This window comes from Lycium barbarum, chromosome 6 (assembly GCF_019175385.1).
Source record: "Lycium barbarum isolate Lr01 chromosome 6, ASM1917538v2, whole genome shotgun sequence".
In the NCBI taxonomy this organism is placed as follows: Eukaryota; Viridiplantae; Streptophyta; class Magnoliopsida; order Solanales; family Solanaceae; genus Lycium; species Lycium barbarum.
Genome location: NC_083342.1, coordinates 123,153,324 through 123,180,952, shown reverse-complemented (window position 1 = coordinate 123,180,952; position 27,629 = coordinate 123,153,324).

The window sequence follows — 27,629 nt, the reverse complement described above, 5'->3', positions numbered from 1 at the left end:
TGTGTTCCACTTTAGTTACTATTTCGAGAATTAAAAGAATATATTCTTTGACCATGTTTTTTCAAATATATTGAATTATTAACTATTGTGACTTATAACATTATTTTATGATGTTTAGAAGTATGTAATTTTATTTGAAAATTATATGTTCGAATTCACAGAAAATTAGTTGGTTAATCCCCATACTCCAAATCAGGTCACAAAAATTGCCACGAAGAGAGTAATATATTTGTATTCCATTCCCTTAGATATGTTTCCATTTTTGGAAAACCCCATCGTCACAACTCACAAGTAGTCCATAATTATGGGAAAAAGTTTTGTCTTTTGTTTCTTTTATTTTTATAGTTCAAGTAATTATTCATTCATGAGCAATACAAAGTATTATGCAGAGGCTGTTGTCATCATTCGCTAGGTACTTAAATCTGAGAAAATTCTTTATTAATTTGCTTGTTACTCTTAATGTAGATTTTCTCACATGCATAATAAGATAATGTGTGTGCTTTTCTCGTTATGATAAGTAGATTTCGGAATACTTTCTTGTAAATCGGAAAACCTGTCTATAGTCTGCAGATCTACTTATGTTCGAGAAAATAAATTCCAACTTTCATATAATAAAATTAGAGAATAAGAACATATGTTTTATCTTTGTTGAGAAATAAAACGGAAATAAGGATATTCAAACTTGTCAAATGTATCAAATTATTAGATGAGAGTAAATACTGTACAGCTATTTTCTCTCGTGTTCAAGAGGGAAAAAGTGCAATTTAGTGAAATATTACAAATTGTACTACATACTAGACGAGATTTGGATATTAAAGGTGAAAAAATTGCTCGGCAAATTATAGACAGGTTTTCCGATTTACAAGAAAGTATTCCGAAATCTACTTATCATAACGAGAAAAGCACTCACATTATCTTATTATGCATGTGAGAAAATCTACATTAAGAGTAACAAGCACACTTTAGCATTAGCATTAGAGTTCTATTACCGTTCGCTCTTTTGTAAAGTGACACAGCATTTGAAGCCATCATCATGAAAACTAATGATGCAAGTATGCAACTAGCAAAAAGTACCACTAGATTAATTAGTTTCCACAAAACAGCCTATAATGAAGCTTTTAATTAAACAACTTGCTTTTATTAACAATAAATTAGTCAGCGCTGCACTTTATCTATTTGGAGATTAGTGTCTCCAAAGATCTTCCTTTAGAACTTTTGGATAATTGTAGGTCCCATCAAAGTGTAATTAACAACTTTAGAACTCAAATCACTACAGGCTCTTGTTATAAAACTACTTAATTTCACAATATTCTACTGATTTAATTATAATCTCAAATACCCGTTTGCATTAGATGTCAGTTTCTCTGTCTTTTCGTGTACATCGCTACAAAGTCGTGATCTGAAATTAGAAAAATACGGAGCATTGGTTATTTATATACACGTTTTATCGTTTATAAAATGATATAAATTTCATAAGAGTTACGCAAAGTTAAATGTCTAGAGTTTAATATCAGAAGCCATGCTATATTGTAGTGTAACGTGTATGGTAATGTAAAAACTCTTCAAACGTTATATTTAATTGCAATTTCTATACTGAAATTATTTTCCTTATACGGCTGACTAACGAGCTCTTGATGTTTCAATCGTCACTTTCTTGCATCGGTTAGCGCATTAATTAATCGGACTAGAATATGACTCTAACATATTTAATCTTTAATTAATTAAAATGTGTATTTTTAGTTCCTTCATGCAAAATACATTTTTTATTTGGTTATTTATAGTATAATATTATCGTCAAATATAAAATAACAGTACAGACTTAACATAACACTTGACTACATGAGTAATTATTGAATCAAAAGTGCACAATTTAATTAATCAAAGGTTTAACGTGTTTAACCTGATATCTTAGAGACTAAAATTCAAATTTACGAATAACTGGGAGACTACAATGCTATTTTTATTTCTAAATCGAAAGTTGTTGTTTTGAATTTGAATAGAAAGATTAAATCACTTGAATTTTAATTTAAATTGAAAGATAATATATTTGAATCGAGATTAAAAAAATAGATTTAAAAAAGTGGCTTAATCGAAAGTATGGTTTGATTTTTTTGCCGCTAATCATGTCATATTTAATTGGTTATAAAATATGAATTTAGTTAAATGAGTTTGATGAATTAAATATATTTATTTTAAAATTAAAAAAAATGGGCCTTTAGTGGTATGGCATGCCAACTACGAGAGAAGTAGGCTTTTGAGGTGTTTAGGTACCTTTTGAGGAAAATAATGACAGTTGAGTGACCTTATTGTCTAAATGATATAAATTAATTTTTATAGGAAATTCTCTAAACTTCAATGACCATCCAAGGAATTAATAACCTGTTTGGCCAAGCTTATAAAAACACCTTATTTTAAAAAGTACTATTAGCTAAAAGCAGTTTATATTTGGTCAATTAATTTTAAAAGTACTTTTGAGCAGCAATTAGTGTTTGGCCAAGCTTTTAAAAGGTGCTTCTATATGTATTTTTCTCAAAGGGCAAAAGCTATTTTTTTCGGCTTCTTAAAAACTGCTTCTGCTACTCCCCAAAAGCACTTATTTTCTCCCAAAAGCTTGACCAAACACCTCACTTTTTTAAAAATAAGCACTTATTGAAAAAATAAATACTTTTGACGAAAAATAAACTTGGCCAAACGGGCTATAAATCTCTCTTTTGAGAATAAACAAAACGTCCAAGAAACAATCACTTCTACCCATATTTTTATTTTGGAAAAGCAGTTCCCAAAAAGAATTCAAAGATTGTTGATGTGTTAAATTTTCAGGACTGTCCAAGTGGTTATCTCTAGAGCAAGCAAGTGATTTAGTGCTATCTGGACCCTTTTTTTTTCTTCTTGTTTTCTAATGGTAAAAATGAAGGGCTAAAATCTTCATCACACTAGAAAATGGCCGAGGAAATTTTGGAAGTGATGGATGTGATTTTGAAAGGCCCTTCCAATTTTTCATTCACCACCGTCGGTTTTAAAGACACAAAAGTTACAATAGACATTGACTATGTGTCATGTGAACTTCACGTGTAATTGGGCACTGTCCAGATGACTTTTCAAGCTTTTTGTGCTTGTAATTTGTTCCTGAAGTAATAGAAGTTTCTTCATATTGAGCCCCACCATTGTTATTGTTCTTGTGACAACCCATGTACTAGGATGAGGATCCATCTCCTTTTTAAAACACTAAGGAATAGTATGGTAGATAGTCGAAATTATCCCGGGATTATGATCCCGGGATTAATTTATCTCATCTATTAGGATTATTTTATACCATCTAAAAGATGGTATAAAATAATCCAATTATAAGTGGGATAAGAAGGTATAAGCTGGGATATCCCAGCACTAATTTTTGTATCATGTTTGGTACAAGGTATAAATTTATCCCAACACTAATTTATACCTTGTACCAAACATGGTATAAAAATTAGTGTTGGATATCCCAGCTTATACCTTCTACCAAACGACCCCTAAGTTCTTTTTTTTTCCCTTCCTTATCCTCTTAAACTGAGGATATTTTATTATGACTAACTGCTTTTATCTTACCACCTGATTTTAATTTAGTTGTCTTCATACTAAGGCTTCACTTATTTATACTTAATGGAAATCTGAATCTTAATCATTCAGAGCTCAATTATTAAGTGTATTTATTTTTTAGGTTTGAATTTTATAGCCTATTTAGCCAAATTTTTAAAATCAGTTTTTTTAAAAAATACTTCTTTAAAAGTACTTTTCAAAAAAGCACTTTTAGCTAAAAGCAGTTTGTGTTTGATCAATTAATTAAAAAAACACTTTTGAGCAGTCATTAGTGTTTGACCAAGCTTTTAAAAAATTGCTTTTATTTATATTTCTCAAAAGTACTTTTCAAAAAAGTGTTTTTGAGCAAAAGCTGTTTTTTTAGTTTCTGAAAAACTGTTTCTGCTACTCCCTAGAAGCACTTATTTTTTCCCACAAGCTTCGCCAAACACCTCACTTTTTTTTTTTCAAATAAGCACTTATTGAAAAAATAAGTACTTTTGGGGGGAAAATAAGTTTGGCCAAACAGGCTATTAATCATTCAGATCCAGCCCATTAAGTGCATTTATTTATTCCCTTTCAAAAGTTATTAATGGATCTGAATGGGTCTGAATGAATCAAATCTATAGCAAAATCTTAACACAATTCAAACTCGTAAATTATATACTCAATTTTCGACAAATTTCACTCCTCCTCATCTGCTTCCGTGCTAAAACAATTCAAGCGAGTATTTACCTATGGGCAACCAAATCTTTTTCTTCTTGAATTGGTATATGATTCTAAAATTTAAAGTGTCAATCAAACTGTTTTGGTTGATATGGATTTGACTGTCATAATGGAACTGCAATAAAAAATTCGTTTTACATGGCGGTAATATTATCAAGTAAGAGTAGTACGTGGAATTACGTTCCTTAGTACGTGGAAGTACATTCCTAGAGAAGTTCAGCATTCCTTTTCAATAATCACGTACATACACAATTTCAACATTATTAAGTAATATTGTACTCTCAAGATTAAGTTATAATACTCGTTTCGCCAGTTTGGTTATTCGACGAATTTGATAAAATTTGATATTTCGGGCAAAACTACCGTTGAAATATAAAATATTCATTTATATCTTCGTAATATTATTTTCTATCAAAAAATAATTTTATTTTTCTGAAATGAGATTTTGTATAATATTTTATTGATATGTTTAATTCCTAATTTTATATGAACTTTATATTAATTATGTCTAAGATGATAAATTATGCATATTTAGATATTGAAAACAAACAGTCTTAATCATTCAGTATTCAGATCTACAGATAACATCTTAACAATTCAGATGTGTATTCAGATTCAGGCAGCTTAATCTTAATGCAAATCTTAATATTCAAATGTGTATTTAGATACAGACGTCTTAATCTTAATGTAAACAAATGAGTCCTAAGTCATTTTAGATGGAAACTTGTTTTGTGGCTCATTACAAAAAATAAAACTAATCCCTCTGTCCAATTTAGCACATTTTGAATATTGAGATTCAAATAAGTCTTTCTTTGACTGTAACTTTTTATATATTTTTTAAATATTTTGAATTGTCAATTATTGCAACTTACAGTACTCTTTACGTATTTTTCAAATATGTAAGTTTTATTTTAAAATAATTAAAGATTACATGCCCGAATTTAAGGTCAAAATCAAATTGTTTGACTCTCAAATTCAAACCGTGCCACATAAATTGGGACAAAGGAAGTAGCGCTTGTTATATACTCTAACAAACAAATTTTATACTTTTACTCGCAAGATATATGAAAATAGACTATATGCAAAAATATTTACAGATTTGTATTCCTCTATTCAAATTAAAAATGATTATGTTGAATCAGTTCCTGCATTCTAATTTTATGTCACCTCTATTTAAACACAAAAGGTTTAACTTTATTAGATTCCAAATAAATATATGTTTAGTCATTTTCATTAGCCAGTTCCTAGTAATGTTATTTTCAAAGATCATATGCAAAGTATTTGAAGCCCACACGAAATATATAGTGCTGGATGGTCTTCTCAGAACATCTGTAACGTTCTCATTTGATAATCTTAACTGGGACCATTAAAGAGTCATTTATCCATGAATCCGCGACTTTTGTACGATAAAAAAAAAAAAAAAATTGAACCAAACTAACAAAAAAAAAAAAAAACATAATTAGGTTTCACGCACTAATTTAGTGCATGAAAGGACCAAACTGCAAAAATAAAAGTTTGGCCTTTCAGGCACGAAATTCGTGCGTGAATGAGGCCAACAAAAAGTCATGCGTGAATTAGTATATTTGTATATTGGTTCAAGTCTACATGGATATATAACCACATCTTCAACGTGATAACAAACTACAACCAATAAATTTTATGGCATATAGCAAAAAGAACGATAATTTCTATATTTACAAACAATTTAATTTTAAACTTTTTATTTTATCTTTAATGAGATTATTTGTAACTACACAAATCTGTATGGTTTGTTTTAGAGTACAAATTTTAAAAATTCCCCTTTCTTTCTTTTTTAAATTTTATGTCTAGAAAAAATGCATCACAGAAAATGAGACGGAGGGAGTTGAAATTATTATATATTTTATTGTTCTCGATTACTATATATGATGATAAGCATTCCACGAAAGACTTTTACGACGACATCGTCCATGTTAATTTTTCTTAACCACAACTTGGATCATTTTAGTTGTTGTGTTCAGTAGCTTCGACGAATTAAAATGCTTATAAAGCTATTAATTTAAGGATCAAAGTTGAAATCTTGGAATTCAGCGATACCGTATTAATATCTTATCACCATCTCCATGCATGCTTAAATTTCTTAATTATTTTTATACATCAATCAACATTCAAAATTAACTTGATTGAATCGCGTGTCATCATTATCTTTAATCTTCATTAATGATGATAAATACAGCAATTACAAGTAAATCTCTCGCTTTAACATTAGGTATAATACTTACGTGACGACATAATTAAATATGTGTTGAACTTGTATTTGTATATATGCCGAGGCGATGTACCAAAAAAATAATATGCCTAGGCGGATACTAGATACCAAATTCATCTGAACCCGATACTTAACATAGAGAGCAATTTTATGTGTAAAAATTAACTAAAATTATAAAAAATAGTAATAAATATGAATCCATAATTTTAAATATATAATGAATTCAATATGAAGAACTTTAAAAATTAAACTCATCAAACTTAAATCCTAAATTCGCCTCCACAATATATATTAATATAAGAGTTGGAGGTTGATGTGGTTAGGAAAAAATGCAGGCTTGTGAATTAGGTGGATATTGAAGTTGACTTGGATTTGAAGAAGTAAAGGAAAGGGACCATTTGACAATTATATAGCTTGTTATCACATTGAAGATGTGGTTACATATGAGTCCGGAATCAAAATGCCCCAAAACAAATCACTTTGAACCAAAATACCAACAAAAAAAAAAGTTACCAAAGTACCTTTAGCGCAGTAAAATACTGCGCTATAGCACTTCACGGAGGCTGTCACACCCTAGCAATGGTAGGGCATGACGGGCACCCGACTCTCATCAGAGTCGAGCGAACCCTTAGACATTCACTCTATTAAAACCTGTCATTTCAAAAACTTTTAAGAACATAATTTTTTTTTTTAAAATTAAAATCATTATCTCTATAACGATTATGAAAACTTTCAATCAATAAGTACTTTAGACCAATCTAAATCATCTAAAATACATACTCTTTTAAAATCCATAAAGGACTCAACTGACATCACTTTGTCGACACCTCGACAAACGTACTACAAGACACTGTCTGCAAAAGTCTCTAAGAAGTGAACTGAACATTATGAGTCAGGACAGGGCCCTGACATACCCGTAATCATACATATCTATACATGACTCAGCACAGCTCCAGAATGAGGTGGAACTTGCCAATCCCAGCTGACGTCCAAGCATCCTAGCTATACACTTAACCTGCCAAACAATCTGGGGCTGCGGGCATGAACGCAACGTCCCCAGGCAAAAGGACGTCAGTACGGACAATGTACTGAGTATGTAAGGTGGTAACAAATCATAATCATAATTTGATTTAGGAGAGAAGAAATCACAATCTAACTCAATACATGCAGCCTTCGCTGGAAGAAACATAAATATATACACGAAGTCTCCAAAACAATCTTTAAGTAAATAATGCAATCTCACACACATGCCGCTTCCGACATGTTAACAAATGGTCCCTTCGGACAGCCGCTTCCGGCTAGTATCACAATAGTCCCTTCGGACGGCCGCTTCCGGCATAATAATGATGGCCCCTTCGGGCAGCCGCTTCCGGCTTAATAATGATAGCCCCTTCGGGCAGCCGCTTCTGGCTTAATATCACAATCATGTCAACACAAACTTAATCCACAAATATCAATACAAAGAGATGATGCTATGGAATGTAAACATAAATCGTAAATGAAATGAAATAGTAAAATCTCGCACCCCCTTCGGAGCGGTTTTGAAAATCTAAATAGTAAAATCTCGCACCCCCTTCGGAGTGGTTCTGAAAATCTAAATAGTAAAATATCGCACCCCCTTCGGAGTGGTTTTGAAAATCTAACTTTATGTTTCCTTTAGTATAAAACTAATTTCCTCGAAATCATTAGTAAAACCATATACACAACTCAACTGGCACCTTATGGGTGTTCCCTTCGGAACAGAATAGGAGTACAATATCCATAAACCATCACAAGAAACATTTAGACCTTACTCGTCTAAGAATGGAATCATATGGAGTACATATAGAATGAATAGCACAAGAATCATGAATCACATTCGGAACCTATGAATAGAGTTACCCAAAAGTTCATATCATTCATCACTTACATCTAAGACATGCCAAAAGAAAGAAGGGTTAGCCTTACATACCTTTAGCGCTTATCCGCCACACAATATATATACACTGCCCAATAATGTCTCAACCTATATTAAGACGTCAAGAGCTACGGTTAAACTACGGGGAGATTCAAAACGTATTCTAACGTTAGTAACTCCTTTCTAGATGTTTAGATGTCGTTTTACTTATATCCAAACCAACTACATACAACCAATCCAACATCAATAATCATACGTTCAATACCAACCCGGACAGCCCACATAACATTCCAAACAACCCACAGTCACAACATTCAATAACGATTCACATACGGCTACTACATTCTCAAGTTACTCCTAATAGTCCGTAGTCTTAACGTTTTCATGTAACAACTTTACAACAACCCAAACAACATAAATACAGTATATATTCTTAGCTATCATTAATTTTCCAAGCGTAACAAGATCAACAACAACATATCAAAACAGTCCATACCTTACAACACTCGATAATAGTTTACATGCGATTATGACACATCCAATTCATTCTTGTTAGTCTATAGTCATAATATTTCGTCAAAACGATTCTATAACAGCCCAACCAACATTCAATACAATGCATAATCTCAATTATCATCAATCTCCCAAGCTCAATAAGAACAACAACGACACACCCAAAACAGTCCCTAACCGATCAACATAGAAGTGCTCGAAATTCTTGCAAACGTTTACGAACATACCAATCAACCACATACGATTCTTACACATTATTTCTTATCTTCTTTTCATATAATTTCAGTGAAATACGACCAGCAGTCACACGACAACTACATCATCAATTCATACGCAAATGAGCTACATTGTCATCACTATAATCTTTACAACAACCCACAAACAATTTTAGTTCCAACTCTAACCATTAAATACCTTCATTTCCATCATAAAATTCATGACAACAACCATCAAAATACCAAGTAAAATCAGTTCGCTATCTTTCACACAAAACAGTCCATTACACGGCCACAACTCAATAAAAATAACAACATGTTCATATCAACACAACTTCACCTTTAACCTCCCAATTCTTTTCATTCTTTTTACCATGCAATATATGATAGAAATGACCATAATTACTAAATAAAATCAGTCCATTATTCCACACCAAACAGTCCCCTACGGGTTCCACAATGCATCAACACCAACATTCATAATTTCATACATGCAATGTACATTTACATATTCACAACACATCCAAATTCATCCTAAAACAGCCCCTACGGCTTCAACAACATTCCAACACCAATATTCATAATTTCATACATGCAACTTATATTTACACATCTACCACACGTTTTATGCCACCCTTAATACATGCAAAAGAAGGTTAAACCTTACCTTAAACACTTGACTTCTCAACTTGACTAGAGTTTTATGACTTGAACTAATACTTGTTCTTGTTGCTCCAATGGCTACTCCACGTTTCTATGCACCTTCCTAAGGGTTGAAACGCCTTGAAAAATATATATTTTTTTTAATCAAAATGGAGAGCTCAAATCTGGCTGTGAGCTTATAGGAGCTTGCATGGCATGTTTAGGGTTTCTCCTTCACTTGAAACATAATGGTGAATGTGTAGAACACTTTAGGGGTTTGATGGTGAGAAATAAATGGAAGAGCTGGCCGTGTTTGGTGGCGGAACAACCATGGATGGCCGTGGCTCTCTTTCCTCTTCACTTGGTGAAGATGAGAGCCTCTCTCTCTAAGTTCACTTTGTGGGATTGGGAAGTGAGTTGTGGCTGCAACTTTTGTCAACAAAGAGACCATTTTGCTGCCCAAGAGGTTCTTACACGTCCCCCAACCCAAGCATGGGAAAAAATCTAATTTTGTCATGTGGTAGTGGGGCCCACACTGCCACTAGTGCATAATTAGTGAATATTTAAGTCTTAATCCCCACTCAGCCCAACTTGCATCGTCCATATCTCCTTATCCCGATATCATTTTGATGAGCGGTTTGTTGCGTTGCAAACTAGACTCGATGAACTTCATTTTAGGCTTTTGAAACACCTTAAAACTCCTCATATACTAGGAGATATGCCTCCTAAAATATAGGCTAAAATCGGGTCCGAGATTTTACTGAAGTTGTTCAGATTCATTTCGTTTACTTCTAATCCTCTTCCAACCTCATGTAACCTCTTATACATACATATACACACTCATATACATCCATAACAATCCATATACGCGTCTCGAAGGGTCCGGAGAATCACAATAACCTTAAACATAACTAGAGAACTCACAAGGCTTCGACGAAACTCCAATCGCAAAAGTATATTCATATCTTTTGTCCATCTTCTATATCATTACTAATTATCTCAAATACTTTAAAAAGGTCACTCACATTACCTCATATACATAATTATCTCAAATACTTTAAAAAGGTCACTCACATTACCTCATATACATACTCCTAACGCGATTTCAAATCCTTTAGGTTATCATGTCACCTCGGGATACTTAAGGCAACCATATATATAACGATATTCTTACTAACTCGATTAACTTTCCTTGAACCTTCTTAACTCATTTTTTTCTTGTTTTAATTCAAGTAGTACGGATTATTATGGAGTGTAACAGAGACAGAGCCGTTAAGTGCTATAGCGCAGTATTTTACTGCGTTATAGAAAAAAAAATCTATAACGCAGTAAAATACTGCGTTATAGAAACAGTACCAAATTTTTTTTTTCTATAACGCAGTAAAATACTGCGTTATAGAAACAGTACCAAAAAAAAATAATTGCCCAACGATTAGTCGTATGTCAAGACTCCGAAACGTCAATATTTTATAAAGAACCTGATATTTTTTTCTGCGTACAATAATGTAGACTCAATACATCAAGGATACGTATACATTCGGATCGTCATTTTAGGGGTTGAAAAGGTGCCCGGAGTAAGTTTTGCAACACTTAGTGTGTTTTTGCATACTTTGACCAACGATTAGTCGTATGTCAAGACTCCGAAACGTCAATATTTTATAAAGAACCTGATATTTTTTTCTGCGTACAATAATGTAGGCTCAATACATCAAGGATACGTATACATTCGGATCGTCATTTTATGGGTTGAAAAGGTGCCCGAAGTAAGTTTTGTTTGAAAAAACTTAGTGTTTGATTGTAAGGTTATTATTTTAGTCAACTTTATATGTCGAGAAAATTAGTCAGCTTTATTTTCAAAAATTGAAACCGCAGAAGTGAAATTGACATTCACAACTACATTACCCCGGGATTTTTACGTTGAAATCTATTGCGTATCATCATCTTATAAGTAAATAAAATTGAAAATTTCACGCCAATTTGGGAGAAAATTGAAATTGAATGGGATAAAAGGTGTTTTTTTTTAAAAATCGGCTCGGCCAAACCGCTCCGCATGGATCTCGAAAAAATACGCAAGTTAAAAAAAAACGCATAAAACGGACGTCCGAGCGCAAAGTTATGACCATCTAAAGTTTTATGACTTTACAACTAGTTTTTCTCCCTATATTTTTTAGAATTATATTTATATTCAAAATAAAGTTATGCCATGATTAAAAAATAACACGCTTAAATCAAAATCTTAAAAAATAAAACATCCTAAAGTTTCCAAACAAAACTTACTTCGGGCACCTTTTCAACCCCTAAAATGACTATCCGAACGTCTACGTATCCTTGATGTATTGGGCCTACATTATTGTACGCAGAAAAAAATATCATGTTCTATATAAAATATTGACGTTTCGGAGTCTTGACACACGACTAATCGTTGGTCAAAGTATGGAAAAAATACTAAGTTTTTTCAAACAAAACTTACTTCGGATACCTTTTCAACCCCTAAAATGACGATCCGAACGTCTACGTATCTTTGATGTATTGGGCCTACATTATTGTACGCAGAAAAAAATATCAGTAACTATATAAAATATTGACGTTTCGGAATCTTGACACACGACTAATCGTTGGTCAAAGTATGGAAAAAACACTAAGTTGTTTCAAACAAAACTTACTTCGGGCACCTTTTCACCCCTAAAATGACGATCCGAACTTCTACGTATCCTTGATGTATTGGGCCTACATTATTGTACGCAGAAAAAAATATCAGGTTCTATATAAAATAGTGACGTTTCGGAGTCTTGACACACGACTAATTATTAGTCAAAGTATGGAAAAAAACACTAAGTGTTGCAAAAAATAAAGTTGGCCAATTTTTTTTTTTTGGTACTATTTTCTATAACGCAGTATTTTACTGCGTTATAGGAAAAAAAATTCTATAACGCAATAAAATACTGCGCTATAGCACTTAACGGCTCCGTCTCCGTGAAGTGCTATAGCGCAGTATTTTACTGTGCTAAAGGTACTTTGGTAACTTATTTTTTGTTGGGGTATTTTGGTTCAAAGTGATTTTTTTGGGGGCATTTTGGTTCCGGATGTCATACCCCATTTTAACCGGGTTAAATTAGAAGTACGACATATTGGTGATTCCTATTTTTTGTTTATTTTAAGGAGTCGCCACCTAATTATTTATGGTGAATTAGGACACCTAAAGTTTATTAAAGTTATTTATCTAAAGTTGATTTTATTTTAAAGTCTACGAAACCAAATGATTCTAGGTAAGGGTTCAATTAGTCTAAAGGGAAGGCATTAGGCATCCTTTAAGACCCATTAACAATGGTTAACCGACCAAACTTATAATTAATTAGGCTAAGTGTAAAAATATGAACATTTTATGAAAGAAAGTATGTTAAAGATCTATTTTATAGCGTGTAAATTGGTTAACATGATGTTTTAACAAAAGGCCAATATGATTTGGAAAGAAGAACTTTGATTTGAAGACTTAGAAAAGTTTTGGTAAAACGGGGGGGCTTAGGATTGAATACCAATTTTAATAATTGACTAACTCGATTAGACGTAGAAAGAAAAATATGTCTGGCTGTTGGAGTTGTTAAACGTCCCAGAAAAATGATACAAAATAGAGTTTTGCAAAAACGTTACTTTTATAGCATATCTTCCCTTCTAACGAAAAAAAAAATGTCAAACTTACGAGGAACAATTAAACTCACTTGGTTTAAGACTTAAATTCACTAATTGAGGCATCCTAATATAAAATAGGATCGGTTAAACATAAACAGCTAAATACTTATCATAATCACACAGTTAGGCAAATGTTAGTCACACAAGTCATTTAAATCACGCCAGCCAATAAACAAAGTGACACTAAATGATTTTAGCCATCTTCGGCTTTCACGAAGGGATAATGATGTGCAATTCTCTGTTCGAGCAAAGTGAAAAAATGAAGACGGTGGATGATATGCGGACTCCGTATGAAATGTCGATGAGTCTCAAAGTGAAATTCTTCGGCTCCGGTGTACATGCCAAACAAAGAAAGAAATGACGAAGTTAGAGAGAAATCTTACTGTCAAAAGGTATTAAAGAACCAAGCAGTAAACCATACCATGATTTTCATATAAGAATATATATGAAGACCTTAGCATATATTTCGTATACCCAAACAGATTCTGATACCAAATGCGACCGACTATAACAGATATGAAAGAAGAACTATGTTTTCTAATGACCAAGTATGGCAATCTATATTTTTTTAATATTGAGTTTATCCGAGATACGACACGGCGTCAAGTATAGCAACTATCTTATGTTTGACTGTGGCATTTATTCATCTTCGAATTCCCTAATAAGCACAACATCAAGTGATGCATCTGTTGATTTCAAGTCCCACAATAAACTTGCATCAAACATAGTATCTACTCATTTTGAATACAGTTGTCATTAGCCTTAAAGATGCAGCAATAGTGTGTCTAAACGCAGCAGTGATTCAGCTCAAAAAATGCCGTGGTTCATGGCTCGAAAGTACAACAATAAAGCGGCTAAAACTACAGCAGTTCATGACTGTAAGTAAGGCAGAAAAAGACTGAAATACAACACTTCATGGCCCAAGGTGAAGCAGCGAAATGGCTAAAATGCAGCAGCAGTTCCAGCCCTAACTAGGCTTCAGAATTAAATAGCCAAGTCCATCAAAGTAGAGAGATTTTTACTCTTTCTCTAATCCTTAAAACCGAGACATCTTCATTAAGCAAGAATGGTTTCATAGAGCAAGTGCATATATTCATCCAATTTACACAATGTCCTCAGGTGAGTACAAACGAATCCAATTTACTAAAAAATGATCAAATAGCACTCGACTAGCATGTTTCATCAATAAAGAAATTTCAGATGTCATCACGAGACTCAGAAGGTCACTTGTACAGATTTAAAGTGGCTAAAACTGAGCTTTTAAATGCTTAGACTCTTTTGAACCTATTCTGTGATTTGGCAATATTAGGGCCAAGCACCATATTTTATTTTTTGTTTGTAACAGAATCACTAAACAGATTTTAAACTGGCAGGTTCATAGAAAGAACAAGCATTTGAGGGACATCAACTGATTTTGAACACCAAATCATCTCGGCTTAATCATCCAAACATGAACTCATACAAACATCTAAATACTAACAAAATGAGATTAAACTAAATTAAAATGAAACGATAACAAATAGATGCTATCCACTGTTAAACTACGACAACTGAACTAAACACATACACTAACAACAGAATTGGAAAATGACGAAACAGAACAGGGGCCAAACAGAATTCAGCAACCAACATCGACATGTCATACTATCAGTTCATCATTTCTACCCAAACAGATTACATTCATGACGGGATATCTTTTTTGAACAAATAGAGTAAAAGAGGGTTAGTGTCGAACTGTTTTAAACATATATATGGTATATCTAAATATACACATCCGGGTGTGTATATCGGGTGTATGCCCAACGTATATCTTTTGCTTACTTCGATATCCCCTGTATATCCTATGTATGTTCGGCTTTTAAATAAATTCTAAGTCCTGCAAATTCGGTCTAAGCATCCTAACTACGATGTACATCTTTCAAATTCATTTTAGCAATCGACATCCTATCCTAACAGCATCCAAACATTAACAACAATACGACGACAGGGAAACTACGTAATCAGCTAACACACAACATACACGAATTCTATCAAGCTACTAACTAAGACTAGATCATCTAACAACAGAACACATATAAACGAACTGAACTGATTGAAATGACAGACGTGTGTAAACAATGAAAACACTTACTAAATTTAAAAAAAAAAACTGAAATTGAACGGTTAAAGAACGATTGTTTACCTTCTGTTGGTGCAGTGAAGTGGGATGTCAAAGCCTCGAATCTACACTCGAACCACGAACAGATCCGAATCTCAGATCGAAACGAGACCAGAAATTTTATGTCGAGTAAATGTTCAAGAACAGATGATGATTGATCAAAAGTGTATGGAATGTGAGGGTCAGTTCTGGGAAACGCTAAATAATCGTTCCCTGAGAGACGCTAAGTAAAACTTGTTTAAAGATGTTGAGTAATTCTGTTGTCCCAAACTACTGAATCAATTCCAAAAAAAATCTCAAAATTCCCCCCTTTCAATTGAGTAATTCTTCATTATTTATAGAGTGAGGATGAAGAGGAGCGTATGAGAGAGAGGAGCGGGGGACAGGCGTGGGGGACAAGGGGAAGTGGAAGGAGCTTGAGGCGTGGGGGACAAAGAGAGGTGGAGAGAAACGTGAGGAGCGGAAGGAGGAGAGAAGGGAGATGAGGTGAGTTGAAGAAGAGAGAGAGAGACCTTGGGGTGAAAAGGGTGGCTGCTGAAGATTGAACCCTAGTGGTTCATTTGTTTGAGTAAACCGGGTCGGGTAGAAGCGGGTATGGGCTGGTCCAGGTAGTTTAGAGTAATGGGCTGCTGAGTAATGGACTTAAAAAGTGGGCTGGGTATTAAAATGTGGGCTGATTATTTGGGTAGGGGAATAATTTTGTATTTGTATTTTGGGCCATTAATTTAGCTGAAAATTGTTGATCCTTCCTCCTCTATTTAGTTATTTTTGGGCTTCTAATTTAATAATTAGTACAATATATACTATGTGGAGACAATTAATAATTAATATGTAGAAAAATAAGGATTTTACAAAGTGTTGTCTTGTAATTAATTTAACGAGTTCAAACCCGAAAATGAAACGATGACGAACTATTTAAAATTTATGATAAAGTAATGCTTGTAATGTTGAAAATAAAAGTAGCGATATTAATAGTAGTAGCAATAAATAGTGAAAAATAAAGTATTTAGCTCGTCAATAAATTTAGAAGCTCTAGGAAATAAATTGAAATAAAGGAGGGACAAAATTGGGTGTCAACACCGGACTCGTTACATATCCATGTAGACTTGAACCAATATACTAATTCACGCATGACTTTTTGTTGGCCTCATTCACGCACGAATTTCGTGCGTGAAAGGCCAAACTTTTATTTTTGCAGTTTGGTCCTTTCACGCACTAAATTAGTGCGTGAAACCGACTTATGTTTTTTTTTTTTTTTTGTGTTAGTTTAGTTCAACTTTTTTTTTGTCCTACAAAAGTCGTGAATTCTTTATCCATTCGATGATTTCTCAGTAGCCCTTCATTTAACCGAACCACCAAAATCTATCGTGTCATCTAGGCTTGTGGGAAATGTATAAACTACAAAACTTCATTGCTAGATACAGCGAATAAAGTTCAGTTGTTTTAATGTAATTAAGTATAATTTCGTGACTTTAGTATTTACTGGCTCGAGTAATTCAGATTTGTGTAATAGAGTCGATTTGATAGTGAAATAGTTGCTGCCAGCAATTTCTTCATTTCATATGACTCAAACCAAAAACTTCTGACTAAGGCATTACAAGAAAGTATAAAAATTGCAAAAGTTCTTTTGACAACAAAAATAATATAATTGGCAAAAGTCAATATTTAGCAACAATTTAATTTTATTGTTGGCATATATGATGAATTTTTTAAAAATAATTTTTTTTTGCCAAAAATTTAATTTTGTTGCCATTATTGTTGCAAAAAGTACTTTTGGCAACTAAAAAAAAATCGTTGCACATCGTTGCAAAACAACCTTTGGGAAAAGTTTATGCAACAGCAAAAAAAATATTGTTACCAAAAGTATTTTTTGCAACAATAATTTATCTATGGCAACCAAAAAAAAAAATTGTTGCAAAATATCTTCTTTCTTGTAGCAAGGGTAGAGGAATCTCATTCATTTCATCACATCTCTTAGTCACCTTCTCTATTTATTTTTCTTTTATATATTATCAAATGTCGAGGTGCACACAAGCTGATCGAAACATCACGATTATCCCCCCAAAAAACTATATCTTCAGATTCTCATGTTATATGGAGTATCTTTTTTCTTTCCCTTTTCATGTGATGAACTTTTTCAACCAAAAGAGAAAGCCATGAAGAAGGAATAAGCATCCATCACAGTTTTGCTTGCGGCAAAAAATTGTATGCTTTCCTCTCAGTGTTAGATTATGTAAATATTTAGTCAAATATATTTTGTAATCTTCTATTTTAGGATAGCATATGTTAGAATTAATTAGTCAAATTATTTCCTAATTTGTAGCCTACAATTATGTTTTAAATGCTGTATATTAACCTATTGAATGAATGAGAATAGACACGGCAAATATTATCTTACATGGTATCAGACTAGGTCTCTCCAAAACCCTAGCAGTCGCCGCCCACCCCCTTTTCGTTTTCTCCTCTTCGTCCCTTCCTCCTTCTCTTCTCCATGGCTGACGCGTCCAGGTTGCATCCTGCGACTACAGTCACCAATATCAAATCATGTATTCGTATTGTTCTTGACTATGAAGGAAGCCAATACAATAACTGGGCTACCCTCTTCAAGCTCCATTGCCGAGCAAACTTGGTGATCGACCACATATTACCTCCTGCCTCCCCCACCATGCCATCCCCGGCAACCGCAGCGAGAAAATTGCTACAAAGGCTCTATGGGAACGGCTAGATGACATCGTTCGGCAATGGATATATGGTACGATATCGAATGATCTTCTCAACACGATCATTCATCAAGAGGACACCGCAGCCGAGGCTTGGAATCACCTTGTTCATCTCTTTCAGGACAACAAATCGGCTAGGGCTCTTGCTCTTGATGCAAAATTCACAAACACCAAATTGGTGGATTTTCCGAATGTGAAATCATATTGCACCAGGCTCAAAGTTCTTGCAGACAATCTCGCCAACGTCGGCCACAAAGTTTCCGACGAACGACTTATGCTCCGTCTTCTGCGTGGGTTATCGGAAGAATATAAGACTTTTCAAACAACGGTGCAACACCGTACTCCTCTCCCATCCTTTGACGTTGTCCGGTCGATGCTCGAACTTGAGGAAGACAGCCATGGTGAGGATGCCATTCACGACTCCGGGTCAAATGCTGCTCTCGTTTCCCACAATATTAATCCTCATAATTTCTCTGGTAATGGGCAGCCCAACAATTCTGAAAATACCTTCAATAATCGAGGAAATTCTCACAATCGTGGAAAGAAGAACAATCGCGGTCGCGGCGGCGGAAACCGCAACAGCAACCGCGGTGCTGCAGGGAATGGGCAGAGCAGCGGCGGGGGCAGCCGGAACAACGCCCAAGCCAATCTCACATGACCAACTCCCAAGGTACTTACTCGTCTTACTATCAATTGAGCAAAACCAATGGCATTGTTGTTGCTAATGGTAACATGATTCCGATTTGTGGCTATGGTCATACTTCCCTTCAAGTAAATCCCTCCCTAAACCTGAAAAATGATTTACATGCACCTAAACTCATCAAAAACCTTATTTCCGTTCGTAAATTTACTATCGATAATATGGTTTCTATTGAATTTGATCCTTTTGTCTTTTCTGTGAAGGATTTACGGACGGGGAGCAAACTCATGAGATGTGAGAGTTCGGGTGATCTTTATCCATTCTTCAAAAATTATCGAGCCATCTCGTCTTCCGCACCATCTGCTTTTACCGTCATCTCTCCTCATATTTGGCACTCCCGTTTAGGTCATTCGGGGGATGTAATTCTTAGTTCTTTACGTAGTAGTAATTTGATTGAATGTAATAAGGCTCGAAACAATGTTTTTCATTCTTGCCCTTTGGGGAAATTAATTAAAATGCCTTTTTATGACTCTCTTTCAACTACTACTATGCCCTTTGACATTGTTCACAGTGATTTATGGACTTCACCTGTTCTTAGCTCTTCTGGTCACAGATATTATGTTTTATTTCTTGACAATTATACTAATTTTCTTTGGACTTTTCCCATCAAAACAAAGTCCCAAGTTTATGATTGTTTCTTGTCTTTCCGGATTTTCATTCGCACTCAGTTTGAAAAAGAAATCAAAACTTTTCAATGTGACAACGGGCATGAATTTGATAATGGTCCTTTTCATAAATTTTGTGAACAAAACGGGATGCTTTTCTGATTTTCTTGTCCGCACACCTCACCCCAAAATGGTAAGGCGGAACGAAAAATTAAATCCATAAATAATATTGTTCGTACACTCCTTGCCCATGCATCTATGCCTCCCTCCTATTAGCATCACGCCTTGGCCATGGCAACGTACCTACACAATATTCTCCCTTCTAAAATATTAGCATATAAGACACCCACTCAGATTCTTTATCAAAAGAATCTATCCTACTCTCATCTCCGAGTTTTTGGTTGTCTATGCTTTCCTCTCTTTCCTTCCACACAAATTCATAAGCTACAATCTAGGTCCACTCCGTGTGCTTTCCTAGGGTATCCTTCCAATCATCGGGGGTACACATGCTATGATTTATCGAGCTGAAAAATAATCATAGCCCAATATGTGTGGTTTGATGAAAACTCCTTTCCATTTTCACAAATAAATAATCCATCTCCTACCTCATATGAGTTTTTGGGTGATGATAATTCCCCATTGAGAATACATTTGTTGCATGACCAGGCCACTGCTCCGCAATTGCAGCCCCCTCCCCCTCCTGTAACCCAACACCCGAGCTCACCCATCTTCTCTTTTTTCCTCGTCGCCTGTCCAGCAGGTCACTCCCACCACCCCAGCTGCCCGCCAGCTCCTTCCCACTCCTAGCGCGGCCCAACCAGCAGTCCCGCCACTGCCAGCCCCTCCTTCTCACTCGCTGCGTCACCACGGCAGCAACCCCATCCCTGCCAACCCCCACCCATTCCTCGCATGACTACACGTAGTCAACATGGGATATTTAAGCCGAACTTGAAATACCATAATCAAGCCTTAAGTGCCACCAACAATTCCATCTCCCCTATTCCCCGGAATTCAGTTGGTGCACTTAATGACCTGAATTGGAAAAATGCTATGCAAGATGAATATAATGCTCTTATTGATAGTAAGACTTGGGAGTTGGTCCCTCGTCCTTCAAATGCTAATATTATTCGGTCTTTATGGAATTTTCGGCATAAAAAGAAATCTGATGGTTCTTTTGAGAGGCATAAAGCCCGTCTTGTAGGTGATGGCAGGTCTCAACGGGAAGGTGTTGATTGTGACAAGACTTTCAGTCCGGTTGTCAAACCGGCAACTATCTGTGTGGTTCTTACTATTGCTTTATCTCACTCTTGGCCCATTCACCAACTTGATGTAAAGAATGCTTTCTTACATGGCAACTTGAATGAGACCGTCTATATGTATCAGCCCGGGATCCGGCTCGTCCTGATCATGTTTGTCTCTTGCGTAAGTCTCTTTTTGGCTTGAAACAGGCACCACAGGCATGGTATCAGCGTTTTGCTGAATACATGGCAACCATTAGTTTCTCGCATAGTACATCTGACAACTCTCTCTTCACTTATTGTCGTGGAAAGGATACTGCTTACATTTTGTTATATGTGGATGATATTATTCTAACTGCATCTTCAGACTCTCTCAGACTCGGTATTATGTCCAAGTTAGCTACGGAATTTGCAATGAAAGACTTGGGTCCGTTGAGCTATTTTTTAGGGATTGCCATCTCCCGGGACAAAAATAGCCTATTCATGTCTCAGAGTTCTTATGCTGAGGATATTCTTGACAGGACAGGAATGTCACAATGTAAGCCTTACCCCCACACCAGTTGATACAAAAGGCAAACTCAGCGCTACTTCGAGCGCCCCGTATGAAGATCCTACGAAGTATCGTCGTCTGGCAGGTGCTTTGCAATACTTGACATTTACTCGGCCAGACATATCGTACGCAGTCCAACAGGTTTGCTTGTTTATGCATGATCCCAAAGTCGAGCATATGGAAGCATTAAAACGCATTTTGTGTTACATTCGAGGTACGATTGACTTTGGTACACATTTATACAAAACCTCTCTACAGTCACTACTATCATATACAGATGTTGATTGGGGAGGATGTCCAGACACTCGACGCTCCACATCGGGTTATTGTGTATATTTTGGGGATAACTTGATTTCTTGGTCTTCAAAGCGCCAACCTACTCTATCTAAGTCTAGTGCTGAAGCTGAGTACAGAGGGGTTGCTAATGTTGTCTCTGAATCTTGTTGGATTCGTAATCTGTTGCTTGAACTCAATTGTCCAATTCGTAAAGCAACTCTGGTCTATTGTGACAATGTGAGTGCCATTTATTTGTCTGGAAATCCGGTACAACATCAACGTACCAAGCATATTGAAATTGACATTCACTTTGTTCGTGAAAAGGTTAGACGTGGAGAGGTTCGTGTCCTACATGTTCCGTCCCGTTATTAGATTGCCGACATTTTCAGGTCTTCCGCGCATACTATTTGATGATTTTCGGGACAGTCTAACCGTTCGTAAACCTAACGCTTCGACTGCGGGGGTGTGTTAGATTATGTAAATATTTAGTCAAATATATTTTGTAATCTTCTATTTGAGGATAGCATATGTTAGAATTAATTAGTCAAATTAGTTCCTAATTTATAGCCTACAATTATGTTGTAAATGTTGTATATTAACCTATTGAATGAATGAGAATAGACACGGCAAATATTATCTTTACACTCAGCTATAAGAGTACGAGTCTCCATGATAAATGAATCCAAGCAAAAAGCATGAGAACAACCTGAAAACAAGGTACCATGAGAACAACCTGAAAACAAGGTAGAAGTAGACACATACTTTTCGTACTATCCTTAGGAATAGATAACTATCTTTCCTAGCAAGAAATAACAAAATATGTCCTGACAAAACCATGGTTTTCACAATTAGCTAAGGTTATATTGCCTATATTGACACAAGATATCATATGATCCGAACAGATATTTTATTTAAAACAAGCCTTCCGGGGCTGCTGCAGAGATATGGGAAGGATAAAAGATATTGTATAGTATTAAATCAAAGAGTGAGCTCCTCATGAAGGCGTGCGGGATGCATGTGATCTATCAATCAAAGAAATATATAGGTGAAAATGATGGGAGACGAGATTAAATTAATCCTAATATAGACAGAAAAATAAGATAATTTCTTTTCATCTACCTATATTTTGGTGAAACAAATCTAGTCACTCAGTACTTATACCTGCAAAAGCTAGTAACAGATACCAATAAAATAATTAAAGCGCACGTAAAATGATCAGAACACTACCACAAGCAGGAAAAAAAGGATGGGGGTTGATGGACTGAGGTCGTGGAGCAGGGGGTACTGTCCTTATATACATAAATAATTCCATTGTGGGCTACGGAGCCTAGTGATTTGGACCCAAGTTTAGCCAAGCATGAATAAATGCCTTCTTAGAGCTAACAGTATCTGTAGGCTATTTGTCCCTGCTTCTCTCTGAATGACTGAATTAATCTGCACATGATCTCTAGAACCATGTAGTCTGGTCAGGACAATTTCTCTCGACTTATTTTAATCTAAACCTATATCAAAAAATGTTTGCCCGGATAAACCAGGCTGCTATAAGTCATAAAAACCAACCTGTAATTTATCTTCTTCTTTCTTGTCTTTTGGTACAAGTCAAAATAACATACACCAGAATACCATTTTTCGTTTAACCATTTGGTATCGAAAATTTACTGGCCCAATTAATTCGGTTTCATATCATGTAGAGTTTATTAAAGGTGGAAGCGTGCTTCCACCAAGAGTTTCTTCATTACCAGATCAATTTAAATAATTCGAGATCTTTGATTAAAAGTAAAGTGAAACGTTCATTCCACCGTATATACTTCTTACTTAGTAGTACGTTAGTACATACATCGATCATTATGTAGTGTAACTGTTAAAATAAGATTTTTATAGTCCGATTTATAAATTGGTGTTGACATATCATGATTTGGGTAACGCAAGTTGCAATATTATTTTCTTTGCTATATTGTTTGCATAGCTGCAACATAATCAGCAAGCATTCAATCATACAGTAGTAGGGTAGCTACACACCAACTAACAAATGAAGCAAGCTGGTGAAAGAAATTGATACATACAGATACAGGGGTGCCAATCATGAGAGTAAACAATGAATTGCTCACCTCCATGAATGCTAGAAATAAATAGCAACCATGATTTATGAAGTGCAGGATAATAATATATATTTAGTAGTAGTACATGATGAATCCGGCAATTACAACTGTCCCAGATCCTAATATGTGTGTGCCCAAGGTAGAGGTAGTAGTGCATTCATAATGTCATCCAGATTTTTGACTGAGATTCTCAATGCATAAATAAATGACCTAGCCGCCCTTGACTCCTGGAAGCATGCATCACTTGTGTTTTTGTCAGCTATGCCCATTCCCCCTCCTTTACAGTAGTGAATTTAACTTATACAAGAAATCTTATATTAACAATATATCTTAATGAGATATAAAAAGTTATTTATTGCAGATTTTATGTTATCAAGTTAAGATTATTGTAGTGTTGTTACATTCCATGTTACTTGTGTGTTCTTGAAGGTAATCTTAATCTAAAGGTGTAAAAAGTCATACTCAAATCCTCAAATAAATAAAAAGGATGATCATGCAATTAAAAGAATATGCTAAAAAGATAAAATACTAGTTCTTTGAATAAGAAGTGTAGAAATGCATTCTACAAGATTCATAGCCCGTTTATTCTTTTTCCCATTTTTTTTTCTTTTGTGACAAAGATTGACATTTCTCAATGCATGCTTCATAAAATTAGTCAGTTATTTATTTACTTATTATTATATTCATATTTGTGTGTCAAAATATTCTCAATTTCTCATACGCGTTGTAAGGCGAAATTTTAATTGTAAAAGGTGGAAGGATAAGCAAAACAAAGGATTAAGCATTATAAAGCCACCACAAAAGCTTCTTCACGAAAGTCCAGAAGAAAAAACATCTCTGTTGGACCACACATCCAAAGTCTAAGGACCTAGACACTTTTGGAGAGGAAAATTTCTGGAAAATTGTCAGGATAACAGTATGCATCTTTAAGGATATGATGTTGAAAGTTTTCTGTATATCTGTCAGATTCAGGTCTTATGTATGTTAGCTACACCTACACAACAGAATCAGGATAAGATGGCTAATTGAGTTTTTGAATTTCAACCTTTTTTCATCTTCTTTAACGAGCGAATAATTAAAGATAGTGGTCGATGCCAAACCCCTCATCATCAAAAGAGGTGAAACCTTGGGCCGATGGCTAATTGATTAACCATTTAACTACCTCAACTTTTTTTTTATTATATGTCACCTCAACTTTCTTTTTTATTGTACTATTTACTAGTATCGACAGTATGGACAAGCATATATATATATATATATATCGTGACTAATTATATATATATTTGATTACAATCTAATCAAACTAATTAATCATGAGAATAATGTTGGGATTGAAATATCATACGAAAGCTAATAAAATAATGATAAACAAAAGTCAAAGAGTTAGAAGGATTACAATCCAATCAGACTATTAGTCATGGGAATAATTTTTGGCTAGTCACCCCCTTAGTCCCAATAATAATCCGATAAGCTTATCCAATAACGAATCACATTGTGAGCAAAGATGTGTTTGTTCCCCATTATCCTCTGTCTGTTTTGGAACCCAAAAGAGACATAGCAAAGTTAGTTACATTTCTGTCCAGGTCAGCCTTGTAAACCTTATTGGCCAATTTGCAGGATTATCCTTCGGGCAATTCACAGCCCTTCTTTTGGGGTGGTTTTAAATTTTGCCCCTCATATTTGCGGTTTTTAAATTTTGCCCTTCATATTTGTGGTCTTTAAGTTTTGCGCTTAGCTTGGATACCTGAGGTTCTGGGTTCGAACCCCCGCTCAGACATAAAATAAAAAAATAATTTCGCAAGGCAGGGCTGGAGGGAGTGTATGCCGGATCCGGAATAAAGTCCTTAAGGAAAAACTAAAGTTATGCCGGAGGGGGCATAACTTTTCCTCAAGGCATAGTTTAGTTATGCCTTATGGGGCAAAACTTTTCCTTAAGGAACTATGCCTTATGGGGCAGACCTTTAATTAAGGTATAACCAAAAGTATGTCTCATAAGGCAGAATTTTTCCTTAAGACACACTTTTAGTTATATTTTATGAGGCACACTTTTAGTTAAGGTATAACTAAAAGTATGCCCCATAAGGCGAAACTTTTCCTTAAGGCATAATTAAAAGTTTGCCTTGAAAAGTAAAAAAAAAAAAAAAAAAATGTATGTCTCAAGGCAAAGTCTGCCCCCTCCGGCATAACTTTAGTTTTTCCTTAAGGATTGTATGCCGGATCCAGCATACACTCCCCCAGCCCTGCCTTGCGAAATTATTTTTTATTTTATGCCTGAGCGGGGTTTCGAACCCAGAACCTCAGGTATCCAAGCGAAGGGCAAAACTTAAAGAATACAAATATGAGGGGCAAAATTTAAAGACCACCCCAAAAGAAGGGCAATCCGTGCAAAAAAATGTTATCCTTCTCTGGGGTGGTCTTTAATTTTTTTTCCCTCAAATTGGTGGCCTTTAATTTTTGTCCTTCACTAAAAATTTCTTGGTTTTTAGTTCGAACCCTCGCTCAGTCAAAAAATTTTTAAAAAAATTGCAAGGTAGAATTTGGATTTGCAAGGCAGAGTTTTGAATACGAAAATTTCTTTTTTTTTTTTTACTGAGATGGAGTTCGAACTCAGAACCTCGGTTATTAGACGAAAGTCAAAAATTAAAGACCACCAATTTGAAGGACAAAAACTAAAGACTGCCCAATTCGCGCAAAAAAAGAACGTTATTCAGGATTTGAGGATGGGCCATAAGGATAAGCCCATAAACAAAGAATCCAGTCCAGACTAGAAGATAAAAATCCAATAACATAATGAGAGAGCCCATAAATCAGGGTAAACGTAAAAATATGGGAAAACAACACAGACTCCTCCCTCAACACAAACTATTTACCCGAAATTGCCCCCATCAAAATTAAGGTTCCTACCCATACGGAACTAAATATTTATCCGCATACCCATGATTAATTGTGGCGTCAATTGCGGCTCAAATTGAATTAATTTCCTTCTCTTAGTTGGCTTCATTCTTTAGGAGTTGATCTCTAATACCCTTTTCCTTTTTGGTTAGTTATATTCTTCTTGTTTGTCTCTTTCTTTATTTTTGTGTTTTTTCCTTTTAAAGATAAAAATAACAAATAAAAAAATATTAACCGATTAAATTTAAATTAATAAGGATATAAAAAATGAAATAATTAGACTACACAAAAAATAATATAAGAAAAATACTAAAGTCACTAGCTTATTTATGAAAACCTAAATTACTAGAAAATATATTTTTAATTTCTATTTTCTTTTGAAAATGAAAATAAAATTTATATTAAAAATATGACTCTATTTTTTAAACAATTTTTTATAAAATTTAGCTTGCAAAAAGTGATATAATAATTAAAATATTATCCAAATTAAGCTTAAACTATAGTTGTTATATTTTTATAAAAAATATTATCTTGAGAAAATGTACATGTCCTTTATGATACCGTGCAAGTATATGTATGCAATGCTGGTATCATAGAGGATATAGAAGAGGTTTTTTTTTTTAAAAAGAAATGAGTAGTGTTTTCTTGAAGGAATGAATCAAGTCCTTTATGATACTATGTCAGTATATGAATATACCATGTGAATATCATAGAAGACCGAGGAGTGTTTTCTTTTGAAGGATTAACAAGTCATTTATGATACTATGTCAGTATGTGATATATATCAGGTTAATATCACAATGGAATGGGTGTTTTTCTTGAAGGAATAAACTGTCAGTCCTCTATGATACCCTAGCAGTATATGAATATATCGTGTGGGTATCATTGAGGATCAATGAGTTTTTTTT